The sequence below is a fragment of the Notolepis coatsorum genome (assembly GCF_963971535.1).
Source record: "Notolepis coatsorum genome assembly, chromosome: 8".
Taxonomy (NCBI): domain Eukaryota; kingdom Metazoa; phylum Chordata; class Actinopteri; order Aulopiformes; family Paralepididae; genus Notolepis; species Notolepis coatsorum.
In genome coordinates, this window is record NC_140172.1 from 13,657,202 (window position 1) to 13,670,966 (window position 13,765).

The window sequence follows — 13,765 nt, forward strand, 5'->3', positions numbered from 1 at the left end:
CCATTTGTCTTGAGCTATGTTGACAATTGCTTCCATGTCTAGGAAGATATATTTTATTTGTATTTGTATTTTATTTAGTTTTTTTATTAAATTTTTATTTAGTTTTTGTTATTTTTTGTTATTTTAAGTTTGTGTGTTTATGGTTGTTCAAGATAAATAAAGATCAAATCAAAATCAAAAGCCTAATTAAAGGGCCAGGTGAAGATGCTGCTGAGAATAAATCTTTTGTTATTTCTTAAATTGTGCCTGTGTCTCCCATTCTTGTTGCGAGCTTGAGCCAGTTCGTAACAATGTCTTCTACAGAGACCCCCTTAAACCGGGCAGAAGAGGCCGTTCAGATTCAGATTCAGATTCATTTATTAAGCCATTTGTGTAAAAACACATTGGTAATTGTTGCGGCATTACAGTGTAGCTATGCATTTTTCTTAATTTATTTCACAATAACAACAGACACAGGACAAAAACAGTGCAGTGGAGGATTAATAATTTTAATAAATATATATATATATATAAAGTGTAAAGTGCAGAGTTCCAGTAAAGACCAGTGCAGTATTTTGCCAGTGTCATTGTGCCAGTGTCACTTGGGGGCGGGAGGGGGGGGGGTTCTGACTCCTGGGTCATTGATCAGCCTGGCGGCTGAGGGGAAAAAAGCTCAGTGTGTGTCAGGCTTGCATGGAATCAGAGGGGAGCAGGGTGAAGAGGCTGTGGCCGGGGTGGGAGGGGTCGGCCATGATCTTCCTTGCCCTCTTCAGCGCCCTGGAGTCGTGCAGGGACCTGAGGGAGGGCAGGGGGGACGCAGGGGACAGCCGACTTGACCCCACATGGAGTGCACCCTGATCCCGACAAGTGGAGGGTGGGAATCACCAGAGGCCTCACGATACGATATTATCACGATACTTACGTCACGATACGATAGTGTTGCGATTCAAAATATATTGCGATATGCTGAGTATTGCGATATTAATATTGCGATATATTGCGATTTTTTATTACCCCTTTTTCAACTGCAAAGTAAAACTTTGTCAACATGTTTTATCTAATGAAATAAAGTTGTCAGTCTGTTCATCTCACTTCAATAATTTTTATTGCAGAACATGGTATTTTCTCAAGCAGACAGATTGAGATGACACTGTAATCTGTGTTGCATGTACCTGACAAACCGAACTGTTTGTATTACAGTCATATTCCAATTTAACTGAATGCACACGTGTGTGTGTGTGTGTGTGGACTACTGTACTATTACAGGTATTGAAATGAACAATGCAACTTCCTTATTTAAAAAAAAAAATAATAATAATAATCTTTTTAAATTTGCATAATAAAATATCGATACTTGGAGTCCTTGTATCGATACAGTATCGCCACGCAAAGTATCGCAATACTATACTGTATGGATATGTTCCTCCACCACTAGGAGTTACACCAGCTCTGGTGTAATAGAGGGATATACCCTTGGCTGCACAGACAGTTTAGAGACAGAGCCCGTCCTTTAGTTTAACCCCTGTGACGGACCAGCAGCTGCTGGGTGGATCTGAAGCTTGTTGTGCAAGAGAGCACGGATAGGACACAACAAGTGTAAGCTCTTTCCCTTCTCATCCCGATGTTCTTAGGGTTAAAGGCTGGGTTGGGTCTCTCTGAATCGACGAGGCACATAGCTCACTAACAACAAGTTTAGTTGACGTGATAGCCAAGAGGAAAAGCTGTTTTGAAAGACAACTGACAAAGGTGCCTGTTCCAGAAGTTCAAATGGAGCTCTCAGAAGTCTGATTAGAACCAGTGGGAGGTCCCATCGAGATGTTAACGCACGCTTTGCAGGTTTGAGCGTGAATAAAAGTGAGGACAGGGTATTGGATCTAGAGACTTCCTCGCATCATACTTGGAATATGCACCACTTCCAGACAGAGGGAGCTCCACAAATCATGTTCAACCCAGATTCGGCTCAAACAAGGGACTAAGTTTACACGTTTAGCAATTATGCCACAATAATGTGGAACGCCCTACCCACAGCTGTAAAGGAATGCGAATCCCTACCCTCCTTCAAGACCGCTCTCAAAGGGCATCTATGGGTGGCTGCAATTAGAAACTGGCCCCTGTAAATGTCCAAACCCCCCCCCCACCCCCCGACCAACCAATGTATAGTTTCTTCCCCTTCGGATGTATATATTTTTTATGATCTCTTTTTACTACACAGTTCTGTATCTGTATGTCTTGTATGTCATAAATGTCCTGATTAATTGAAAATGGGGGACCCCGATGTAAACAAGACGAAAGTCTTTTTCTGGTCTGCATCCCCTTAGCAGTTGTTTTGTATTGAGCCGTACTGTATTGTACCCATTCTGAAATCTGTTAATAACGTTTTCAATCAATTCAATCATCAATTACTTCAGTAAACTAGTGGTAGTGGACAGAGCGTGCGCGCTTTGGATGGTTCTGATTACTAACTAATTTTCCTTTTCACTCTCCAGGTTTAACTTCTCAGTAAAAAAGCCATCAGGAGCTGCGTCAGGAGGGACCCAGCGAGCTGATCCTTGATCAGTGTCCTGCACTCTATAGTCTCACTCTCTCCAAGAGCTGATCCATCAAGTGGATAGGAGCAAATGCATAGATAAGCCCGTCTGGCCATGGGGACAGAGAGATTCAAGATTCAAGATTCAAGAGGTTTATTTATAGGTCATCGATTGTGCAATAATACAATAATAAAATAGACATACAAAAAAAAAACATGTAATAAGAAGACATAAGATGTGCATGATAAAAATAGACATGCTAAATTCCTGAAAAGGCACTGGTTCCTATGTACACTACTATACAATATACAGTTTTAACTCTGTCATTATGCTATACTTACTATCTAACTATACTATACAAGAACCACAACTGTTCTTTACTTATAGTGACTTTTATATTCCTCATTCCTTTCAAGTGACTCTTCCATTTTGTTTAAAGGGACATTTTGTTTAAAGCGATTGCAGCGTGTGTGTGTGTGTGTGTGTGTGTGTGTGTGTGTGTGTGTGTGTGTGTGTGTGTGTGTGTGTGTGTGTGTGTGTGTGTGTGTGTGTGTGTGTGTGTGTGTGTGTGTGTGTGTGTGTGTGTGTGTGTGTGTGTGTGTGTGTGTGTGTGTGTGTGTGTGTGTGTGTGTGTGTGTGTGTGTGTGTGTGTGTGTGTGTGTGTGTGTGTGTGTGTGTGTGTGTGTGTGTGTGTGTGTGTGTGTGTGTGTGTGTGTGTGTGTGTGTGTGTGTGTGTGTGCGTGCGTGCGTGCGTGCGTGTGTGGTGTTGGGGTGGTGGGGAGAGAAGGCATCCACAGGTGATCTGCTTCCAAACAGATCCACTGCAGCTTCCCCCGAAAACCGATTCCAAATTTGTCTCACAATGTCTGGGTGTAACCTCCTAACTCACCCCCCATGAGACATCACCAGGCCTGCTCCCATGTTGTCCACTCACAATGTCTGGGTGTAACCTCCTAACTCACCCCCCATGAGACATCACCAGGCCTGCTCCCATGTTGTCCACTCACAATGTCTGGGTGTAACCTCCTAACTCACCCCCCATGAGACATCACCAGGCCTGCTCCCATGTTGTCCACTCACAATGTCTGGGTGTAACCTCCTAACTCACCCCCCATGAGACATCACCAGGCCTGCTCCCATGTTGTCCACTCACAATGTCTGGGTGTAACCTCCTAACTCACCCCCCATGAGACATCACCAGGCCTGCTCCCATGTTGTCCACTCACAATGTCTGGGTGTAACCTCCTAACTCACCCCCCATGAGACATCACCAGGCCTGCTCCCATGTTGTCCACTCACAATGTCTGGGTGTAACCTCCTAACTCACCCCCCATGAGACATCACCAGGCCTGCTCCCATGTTGTCCCGGATTGTGAAGAGCCATGAGAGACTGCACAAGTGGCAAGTTGATAGAGGCCCATAGCCATAACTCTACTGCCACCTGGTGGAGAAGGAGGGAATGTACTCCACCATGTCAGGGCCTTCGCTGCAGCTGCCCCCACCCTCTGGAACGCCCTGCCCAACCATATCCGTCATGCAGACACCCTCTCAGCATTAAACAAAAAAACCTAAAAACCCAATTTTTTACCCTTGCCTTCAAGCCTTCCTCTCTCACATTTTATACAATCTTTTTTAATTTTCTTTTACTAAAACTGTATTGTTTATTTTGCTCTGTAAAGTGTCTTTGAGCATTCGGAAAACCGCTATACAAAATGTATGTATTATTATTATTATTATTATTATTATTATTATTATTATTATTATTATTATTATTATTATTATTATTATTATTATTATTATTATTATTATTATTATTATTATTATTATTATTATTATTATTATTATTATTATTATTATTATTATTATTATTATTATTATTATTATTATTATTATTATTATTATTATTATTATTATTATTATTATTATTATTATTATTATTATTATTATTATTATTATTATTATTATTATTATTATTATTATTATTATTATTATTATTATTATTATTATTATTATTATTATTATTATTATTATTATTATTATTATTATTATTATTATTATTATTATTATTATTATTATTATTATTATTATTATTATTATTATTATTATTATTATTATTATTATTATTATTATTATTATTATTATTATTATTATTATTATTATTATTATTATGTCTGTTTATATAGGCATCCAATGTCCTGAGTTAGACATGCCTGTCTGTCTCTCACCAGAATGATGTGGATGAGGACTCGGAGCTGCTATCCATCCAGACATGTCTGTCTATCCCTCGAGTTGAGGTTCCCACCATCCTCCATTTTTTAACGTAGCCTCTGTGAGCGAAGACGCTCTTTGATTGCAGCGAAGAAGAAAAAGACGCTCTCCGATTGGCTAACCCTAACTCTAAGCATAACCACGTCGAAAGAATGCCTAAGCATAACCACTTCGAAAGAATGCCTAAGCATAACCACTTCGAAAGAATGCCTAAGTATAACCACTTCGAAAGAATGCCTAAGCATAACCACTTCGAAAGAATGCCTAAGTATAACCACTTCGAAAGAATGCCTAAGCATAACCACTTCGAAGCAGAGAATATGTACAAGGCGGAAGAGACCCTTCGGAGCTAAACCAATCAGAGAGGGTCTTTTCTTCTTCGCTGTACGCGGCCTAGCCAATCAGAGAGCGTCGTCGGAAACAGAGGCTACGGAAAAAAATCACCGGCAAGGGTGGAGCTTCCTACATTTACATTTACATTTAGTCATTTAGCTGACGCTTTTATCCAAAGCGACTTACAAGTTCTGTACGACAAGCCATCAGGAAGGGCAACATAGGCAACATAGGCGGTTGCCTAGAGTGCCTCCTAGAGGGGGTAGCCAAAAACTGCCCAGCAAAAAAAAATTATATATATAATTTTTTTGTATATATCTGCAACCAATATTTTGACTTAAAAAAAATAACATAAGGGGAAAATGTGCCAAAAATCTATAATAAATAATAATAATTTGTATTAACCGTCGACTAAAAACACACTTCTTCAATCAATCAATATCGGAAATGAAAGAAGAATAAATAAATAACCTTCTTACTGTTGTTTACTATCATGCACTCTTCCACTAAATAATCTTCCTTGCCTTTATTACCTACTGTACTAATATGTCTACTAGGCACTCAACACTACAGCACCCCACATTTCAGCACTGTTTGAACATTGTTACTCAGCTGATAGACTTGTGCCCTCCCTGCTGACTTGTCGTACAGAACTTGTAAGTCGCTTTGGATAAAAGCCTCAACTAAATGACTAAAGGTAAATGTAATGTTGTATTATTTGGGGGGGGGGGGGGGGGGGGGGGGGGGGGCCCATAGGGCACAAATGGGCTAGGACCGGCCCTGCCCACAGGGGACCCCGATCAAAAGCGGGGGAGGTGAATTTGGGGAAGCGCAGCGCGCCATGTCATCCTGGAGTTGACGTGGGCAGTGATTTCCCAGGGGAGGGTGCTCTGCTCGCCGGGCATTTCATTAGAGACCTTTCCACCGCCGGCAGAATACAACGTTTCCATTGTCGTTTAACCCTTTCACTGCCGCACTACCAAACGGTTAACCCTTTCACGGCGACAATACAGAAGGTTAACCCTTTCACGGCGACAATACAGAAGGTTAACCCTTTTCACGGCGACAATGCAGATGGTTAACCCTTTCACTGCGACAACACAGATGGTTAACCCTTTCACTGCCACACTACCTAACGGTTAACCCTTTCCCTGCGACAACACAGCAGGTTAACCCTTTCACTGCCACACGACAAAGGGTTAACCCTCTCCCTGCGACAACACAGCAGGTTAACCCTTTCACTGCCACACGACAAAGGGTTAACCCTCTCCCTGCGACAACACAGCAGGTTAACCCTTTCACTGCCACACGACAAATGGTTAACCCGTTCACTACCACGCGACAGAAGGTTAACCCTTTACTATCACACTACCAAATTTTTAACCCTTTCACTGCGACAACACAGACGGTTAACCCTGCCACTGCCACACTACCAAACGGTTAACCCTTTCACTGCGACAACACAGACGGTTAACCCTGCCACTGCCACACTACCAAACGGTTAACCCTTTCACTGCGACAACACAGAAGGTTAAACTCAAGCTGCAAGCTGCGCTTCTGATGTGAAGTGACATCACTGGAGCTCAGTATTCTTCTACCACTCTCGTTCTGCCTGACAGACTGTCCAGAGAGAGAGAGAGAGCGAAGTCCCTTAACCCCTGTGAGACCTGGAATGAAAAGGGGGGGGGGGTGAAAATGGGGGGGGGGTGAAAATGGGGGAAGCGCAGCACGTAGCTACTAGCTCCATCATGGAGTTGATAATAAGCACTATGTTTTCCCAGCAAGGGGTGACTGATGAACACCTCATTAGCCACCTCCCCACTGCGGTGCAGGGCATTGATTTTATGCAGAGAGTGAAATTCAATATGCAGCCGACCGCTTCTGGTGGGACTGACGACGACGTCACCAGGAAAGGGAAAATCCATGGAATTTCTAGGCCTGTCACTGAGACTAAGGATTTGTATAGTCGACTTTGATTGGCCAAAATTTGCGGATAGTCGACTGCAAAAAAAAATATATAATAATTATAATAATCTTTATTTTTTGTATCGTTCCATTTGGGCTGTGGGGGGTGCTTAATGTCTGAAGGAGTCGACTGAAGGCTTCTTGTCCTCTGCCAAAAGCATGCGATTGGTCCACTGATGGATACATCTTGATATTTGTCTAGTATAGTGTGTTCATTAGACGGGTGAAATCCTCTTTCAGTGCCTCTGTGCCTGTTTTCTTAGGCAGTTAGCCTCTGGTATGCGTACCATTTAGAGTTAGCCACGCTTCTAGGCCTCTTTGCTTTTGGAAAGAATGATTACAATTATTATAATTTTTTTAATAATAATTATAAATTATTAATCAACTTTTCTTCAATAATTATAAATAATTATACTTTTTTTTTTTTACATTAGTCAACTACGGCTCCTTTCGATGGATTAGTCGACTAGTCAAGGTCAGCCCTAGTCATTTCCAATCATGCCGCCCCTTTTCATGCAACCTTCTTGACCCAGGAGGCAGAGCTCCTCCATGGGTGTGATTAGATTCGAATGGGGCCGGGGCTGCTGCTCCCGTGTGGGTGGACACTACAGGGGGGGGGACACAGGGCTGCTGCTCCCGTGTGGGTGGACACTACAGGGGGGGGGACACAGGGCTGCTGCTCCCGTGTGGGTGGACACTACAGCGGGGGGGACACAGGGCTGCTGCTGCTCCCGTGTGGGTGGACACTACAGAGGGGGGACACAGGGCTGCTGCTCCCGTGTGGGTGGACACTACAGGGGGGGGGACACAGGGCTGCTGCTCCCGTGTGGGTGGACACTACAGGGGGGGGGACACAGGGCTGCTGCTCCCGTGTGGGTGGACACTACAGAGGGGGGACACAGGGCTGCTGCTCCCGTGTGGGTGGACACTACAGGGGGGGGACACAGGGCTGCTGCTCCCGTGTGGGTGGACACTACAGGGGGGGGACACAGGGCTGCTGCTCCCGTGTGGGTGGACACTACAGCGGGGGACACAGGGCTGCTGCTCCCGTGTGGGTGGACACTACAGGGGGGGGGACACAGGGCTGCTGCTCCCGTGTGGGTGGACACTACAGGGGGGGGGACACAGGGCTGCTGCTCCCGTGTGGGTGGACACTACAGCGGGGACACAGACTCCCCACGCATCCTCTGGTGGTGTAATACAGTGGTTCCCAAAGTCGGGGTCGCAACCCAAATGTGGGCCGCGAGCAGCCACGGGAGGGCCGCGAGATGATTTCCAAAAAAATTATAAATAAATTATTATTTATTTTTTTTATTTTTTTGTCAGGACACTGAACTTAGAAGCAGGCCAGGACAGTGTTTCTAGTTGTATTCTAAAATTATATTCTATTGTATTCTAAAATGTGACTATATGGTTTTATATTAACTTAATAAATAAACAAAAATGAAAAAACTACTTATTTCAACGAACATTTCAAACTAAATAACAGATTATGCACATAAAACGCTGAAAACAACCGAAGCAACAATAGTATTTTAATGAGGCTATTATTATTATCATTATTATTTTGCAACAAGTTAGCCCTCTCATAAATAGCACATATAAATGAATAACTAACTTGAACTAACTTAATAGGATTGAAGTGATATTTGGCTTAAAAAATCGGTCGCCTGGCAAAAAAAATAATAAAAAAAAGCCTGACGATGTGCATTGGGCCGCGGCTCTCTGACGCCTTATTTTCTGGGTCCCGGCCTGAAAAGTTTGGGAACCCCTGGTGTAATAGACACAACTCAACCCCGCGCAGGCTTCAGGGTGACTGTCCATCTCTTTGGTGGCTGTATCCTCTCCCAGCTGGGCAAGCCTTGCACTCAACGTTTCTCAAACAGACAACCAGGAGGAGTATGAGTAGATTAGATTAGATTGTACTTTATCGTCGTTATATTTGCATACAACGAGATTTGGGACTCAAACTTAGGGTGCAGTAGTGGAAGCAAATATAAAATCACACAAGTAATAAAAGAGAAACATAAAATACTATACAATAAAACAACGTTACAATACTGTACAATATACAAATGAACAACAATATACAAAATAACAATATACAAAATAACAATCACAGTGTCAGACGGTAGTGGGTGGGTATTGCACTTGAGGGGTAGGATGTTGCACGGTGTGGGAGGAGGGGGAAGGGGTGAGTTATTGGTGCATGTTAGAGTTCAAGGTGGTGACGTCTCTGGGGAAGAAACTGTCTCTGGGCCTGTTTGTTCTGGCTCTGAACAGATGATTAGCACAGTTCACAATTTGTATGTGAACAACTGTCTAAGTCAGTAGACAGTGTGTGGACCAGGCTCTTTGTATAGAGACCTCAAAGACCCCTGTGCAAGGCCAGGATGTGGATTGACCAAATTAATCAGCAGCATTGGTATGTTGTGTATGTCATAAATGTCATTATGAATTGAAAATGGGGGACCCTGATGTAAACAAGACGAAAGTCTTTCTCTGGTCTGCATCCTCTTAACAATTGTTTGTATTGAGCCGCACTGTATTGTACCCATTCTGCAATCTGTTAATACAATTTTCAATCAATCAATCAATCAATCAATCAATCAATCAATCAATCAATCAATCAATCAATCAATCAATCAATCAATCAATCAATCAATCAAGCAATCAATCAATCAATCAATCAATCAATCAATCAGTCAAAGAGGGTCTGTTCTTCAATCCCTGTGGAGGAAAGGCCCAAGGAGTTAAAACAGCTGGATTTGGACAGGAAACAAGATCTCTCGGTGCCCGTGGTTAGCTCTGTCTACAACCCTCATAGTTTCCTCTCATCAGTTGTCCTTACTGGCAGGATGATTCTTCAGGACCTCTACAGTACAGACCCATGTGTGGTCGGAATGACATTATTCCGGGGGCACCATCTATATTGGCAGAAATGGCTAAACTCCATCACCTCAGCAGCAACCTTCATGTCACCAGACGTCCTTCCAGATGGGTTTGGCCAGATTAAAACAGCACAGTAACACCCCTCTGTGAGGCGAGGTACATTGGCTCTGGGGCCGCGTCATACCTCTGGCCTGGTAGACAGTAGGGGTGTAAAGGTACACGTATCCGTACAGAACCGTTTCAGTACTGGACCTTAGGCTGCGTACCGAACGAATACAACGATATGTTAACCACTAACGACCGCCCACTGGGGACTGTTTTTTTCACAATCTAATATCATTTTATTTTCAGTCTATTATTAATTTCAATATAGAATATTCGGCCCTACAATTAGTATTGCACACTACATCACCCCTGAGTGGAACATGGAAAGCCAAACTTTCCCCCACTGTACTGAAAACCCGTACTGAACCGTGACTTAAAAACCGAGGTATGTACCGAACCGTGGTTTTTGTGTACCGTTATTACACCCCTAGTAGACAGTAATTACAACGCGCACGCAGCTTTCCTGATTGTTAAAGTGAGGTTGTGCCAGTGAAGCACGCAAGCGCCCCCAAGTTGGACCGCGCAGCCGCAGTGTTGGCAGCATGTACTGTATTGACCGGCTATTAGAAACTGTAAATATGCCAACATTAGCCATTGGCAGGGTTGCTAGTTTTCTGTTGTAGTCCATGATGTTTAAGCCAGAAAGAAACTAACCTAATTAGGTTAAAACACCCTAACGCTACCCCCCCCCCCCCCCCCCCCCCCACACACACACACACAAACTCTTGCATACATTTAGCTCACAAAGGCACTGATCTTCAAAAAGAATAAAGAAGAACCAACTATGGTCGTAATTATGTCTACTTAGAAAGACAAACATCTAGTATCTTAAATCATGCATTATGATACTGTATATCTCCATTTTATTTCTTACAGAATTACAATTGTTTACTCTTTCAACAATTGGGGTCTGGCATGTCGGAGCCAGCCTTATGAGCTCTTTAATTGTCTAATTATTTTAGTTCCATTTATTTTCTTGTTTTTCCTTTTTAATTTATGTTTCCATAGTATTTGGAACAACAACATTATGTTTTTGTTATGATTTGTATGCCTCCACCTTATGTCAGAGTCTTTCTATCTCACCCGTACGATATATTTAGGGAGACAAGTGTGGTAGATAAAACGTTCCCTCCCCCCTCCCTCCTTAATCCCTCACCCATCTCCATTCACCCTTCCCCCATTTCTTCCTCTCTCTATCTTTCAACTCACCCAACCCCCAGTCCCTTCTTGACCCCCACCCTCTCCTGTGTGTATAAAAGTCCCCCCCCCCCCCCTCTCATGTCCGGGTTTCTGCTAGTCACCTAATGTGAGAGCCATCCAGCTATATATTCTGACTATTTTGTATTGATACTTTCATTCTGAGTTAATAAACTGTATTAACCGGATCTCCACTGGCTGAGTAAGTTATTCAGCCTCAGCTACATTCCACAACACAAGGGAGCTGTTTGTTATGAGGCGTAATGTTTTTAATCAAGCATTTGCTTTTGGACTATTTTTGTTATGTTACTACAATAAATATTTGCAGGTTTTAATTTATATCCGCTGCCTTTGCCTTTTTCTTGGAATAAATCTATTTTACTATCTCAAGTCACCGGCCCTCGCCTGAGTAGAGGAGCGAGGGGTGTAAAAAAGTCTATACGTCTTATAACAGCCAACATTTCCCAGAGGTTGTTCTTTATTATTATTATTATTATTATGGGCACTTTGTAGCATTGCCACCATGCCCATATTCTGTGGAGTCCTTCCGCTTCCTGAACATTTACTTAAAGTTTAAAGCTCAATATATCAAAACGTGGCACTTTATAGTGAACAGGAGGTCTATTTGTATTAAAAACAATAGATTGTTTTTCATTTAAATGTCTGGAAGAGCTCAAAAATAAAAATGTCAAATGATATTTCCGTTGCCTTTTTTGAGTTGATCTAAATCTGACTGATTGTGTTAAATGGTCACATAATATCGTCTCATATCGATCCCAGGCACCTGAATCGTATCGTGGCAGACTTTGTGATATCGGCAAATATCGTATCGTTGTCCAAAGAATCGATATCGTATCGTGATGAAACTGGTGATTCCAACCCCTACTGCTTTAAGGTGAGTGATCTGCACAAACAAAAATACTCAAAACGGTTTGGTTTATTACAAACGTTATTAACACATTGACCGTCAATAACGTTGTACGACGGGTTTGCTGGTCATGCAAATTCCGCCAAGCCACGGAATACGACGTTATTGAGATCATATTTAATTTTTTCGCCATGGTATTCATAATTCCGCCACCCAGCCTCTGCTGAGACAGTGGGACTCTGCACAACCGTGCAACGCTTCAATACCGCCGCCTGGTGGATGATCGGGCGAGTTACAACCGGAAATGGATCTCTGGTGATCTTGGTGCATCTGGGAAATCCATCCGGCAGTCACATATTGTTGCGGGACTCTAGACACACATCCGTGTATATGGATCGCTGCCATAACTCAATAATCGATATGATTTGGGCGTTTATTGCGCCATACAAACCAGAAATGGATCTAGTCGATCGACGTCAAATAAGTGGGATCTTTTTCCTCCAGTCTCATCGGCGAACGGTAAGAGGACAGTAACGTTACTTTCAGCTTGATTGTTTATTCTTTTCAATGCAAACCGCTCTGATCAATATATAAAGCATTTACTGACGATCACGGAATTATAAATGACCCCCCCCCCCCTTTCATCCGCACATGATGAGTCATAACGTTTAGGATCGTATTCAGTTGGATTTTTTAATATAGCGTGTATCGCGAATAAACTGCAATCGATAATCTATATTATGCGTTTACCATAACTATAGCGTTCTAGGAATTAATGCAGAAAATGGACAACGACGAGAAGGCCTACCGGGAGGAGGTTGAGGTACTGGAACGCTGGTGCCAGGACAACAGCCTGCTCCTGAACATTGGTAAAACCAAGGAGCTGATCGTGGATTTTAGGAGAAAACAGCAGTGGACACACACACCACTGAGGATAAACGGGGCTACCGTGGACAGGGTGAGCAGCTTCAAGTACCTGGGGGTCCACATCTCAGAGGATCTGACATGGACAACACACATAGACTCAGTCGTAAAAAAGGCGAAGCAGCGCCTCTACCACCTGAGACAGTTAAGGAAGTTCAGAGTATCTGGGAAGATACTCCAGTCCTTCTACTCCGGAGCTGTAGAGAGCATCTTGACTGGAAACATCACTGCCTGGTATGGAAACAGCACGGCACAGGACAAGAAGGCCCTACAGAGAGTGGTGCGCTCAGCCGAGTGTACCACGAATATTGCACTACCACCCCTGCAGGTCCTATATAACAAGAGGTGCAAATCCAGAGCCTGCAGAATAATGAAAGACCCTCACCACCCCAACAACAGCCTGTTCAAGCTGCTGCGGTCAGGCAAACGCCTGCACACACCAGCAACTAGGACAGAGAGACTTCGGCTCAGCTTCTTCCCCCAGGCCATCAGAGCCTTGAACACTGAACTCTCCACACATAAGCACACATGAGCACACACACAACACACACACTGTACACCAGGGGTGGCCAACCCGCGGCTCGCGAGCCGCATGCGGCTCTTTGCCCGTCAATGTGCGGCTCTTCCATCCATAAAAAAAAAATATTTTTTTTTTTTTTTTTTTTTTATGTCACTCATTCCATAAGGACGTAGAATAAACATTTAC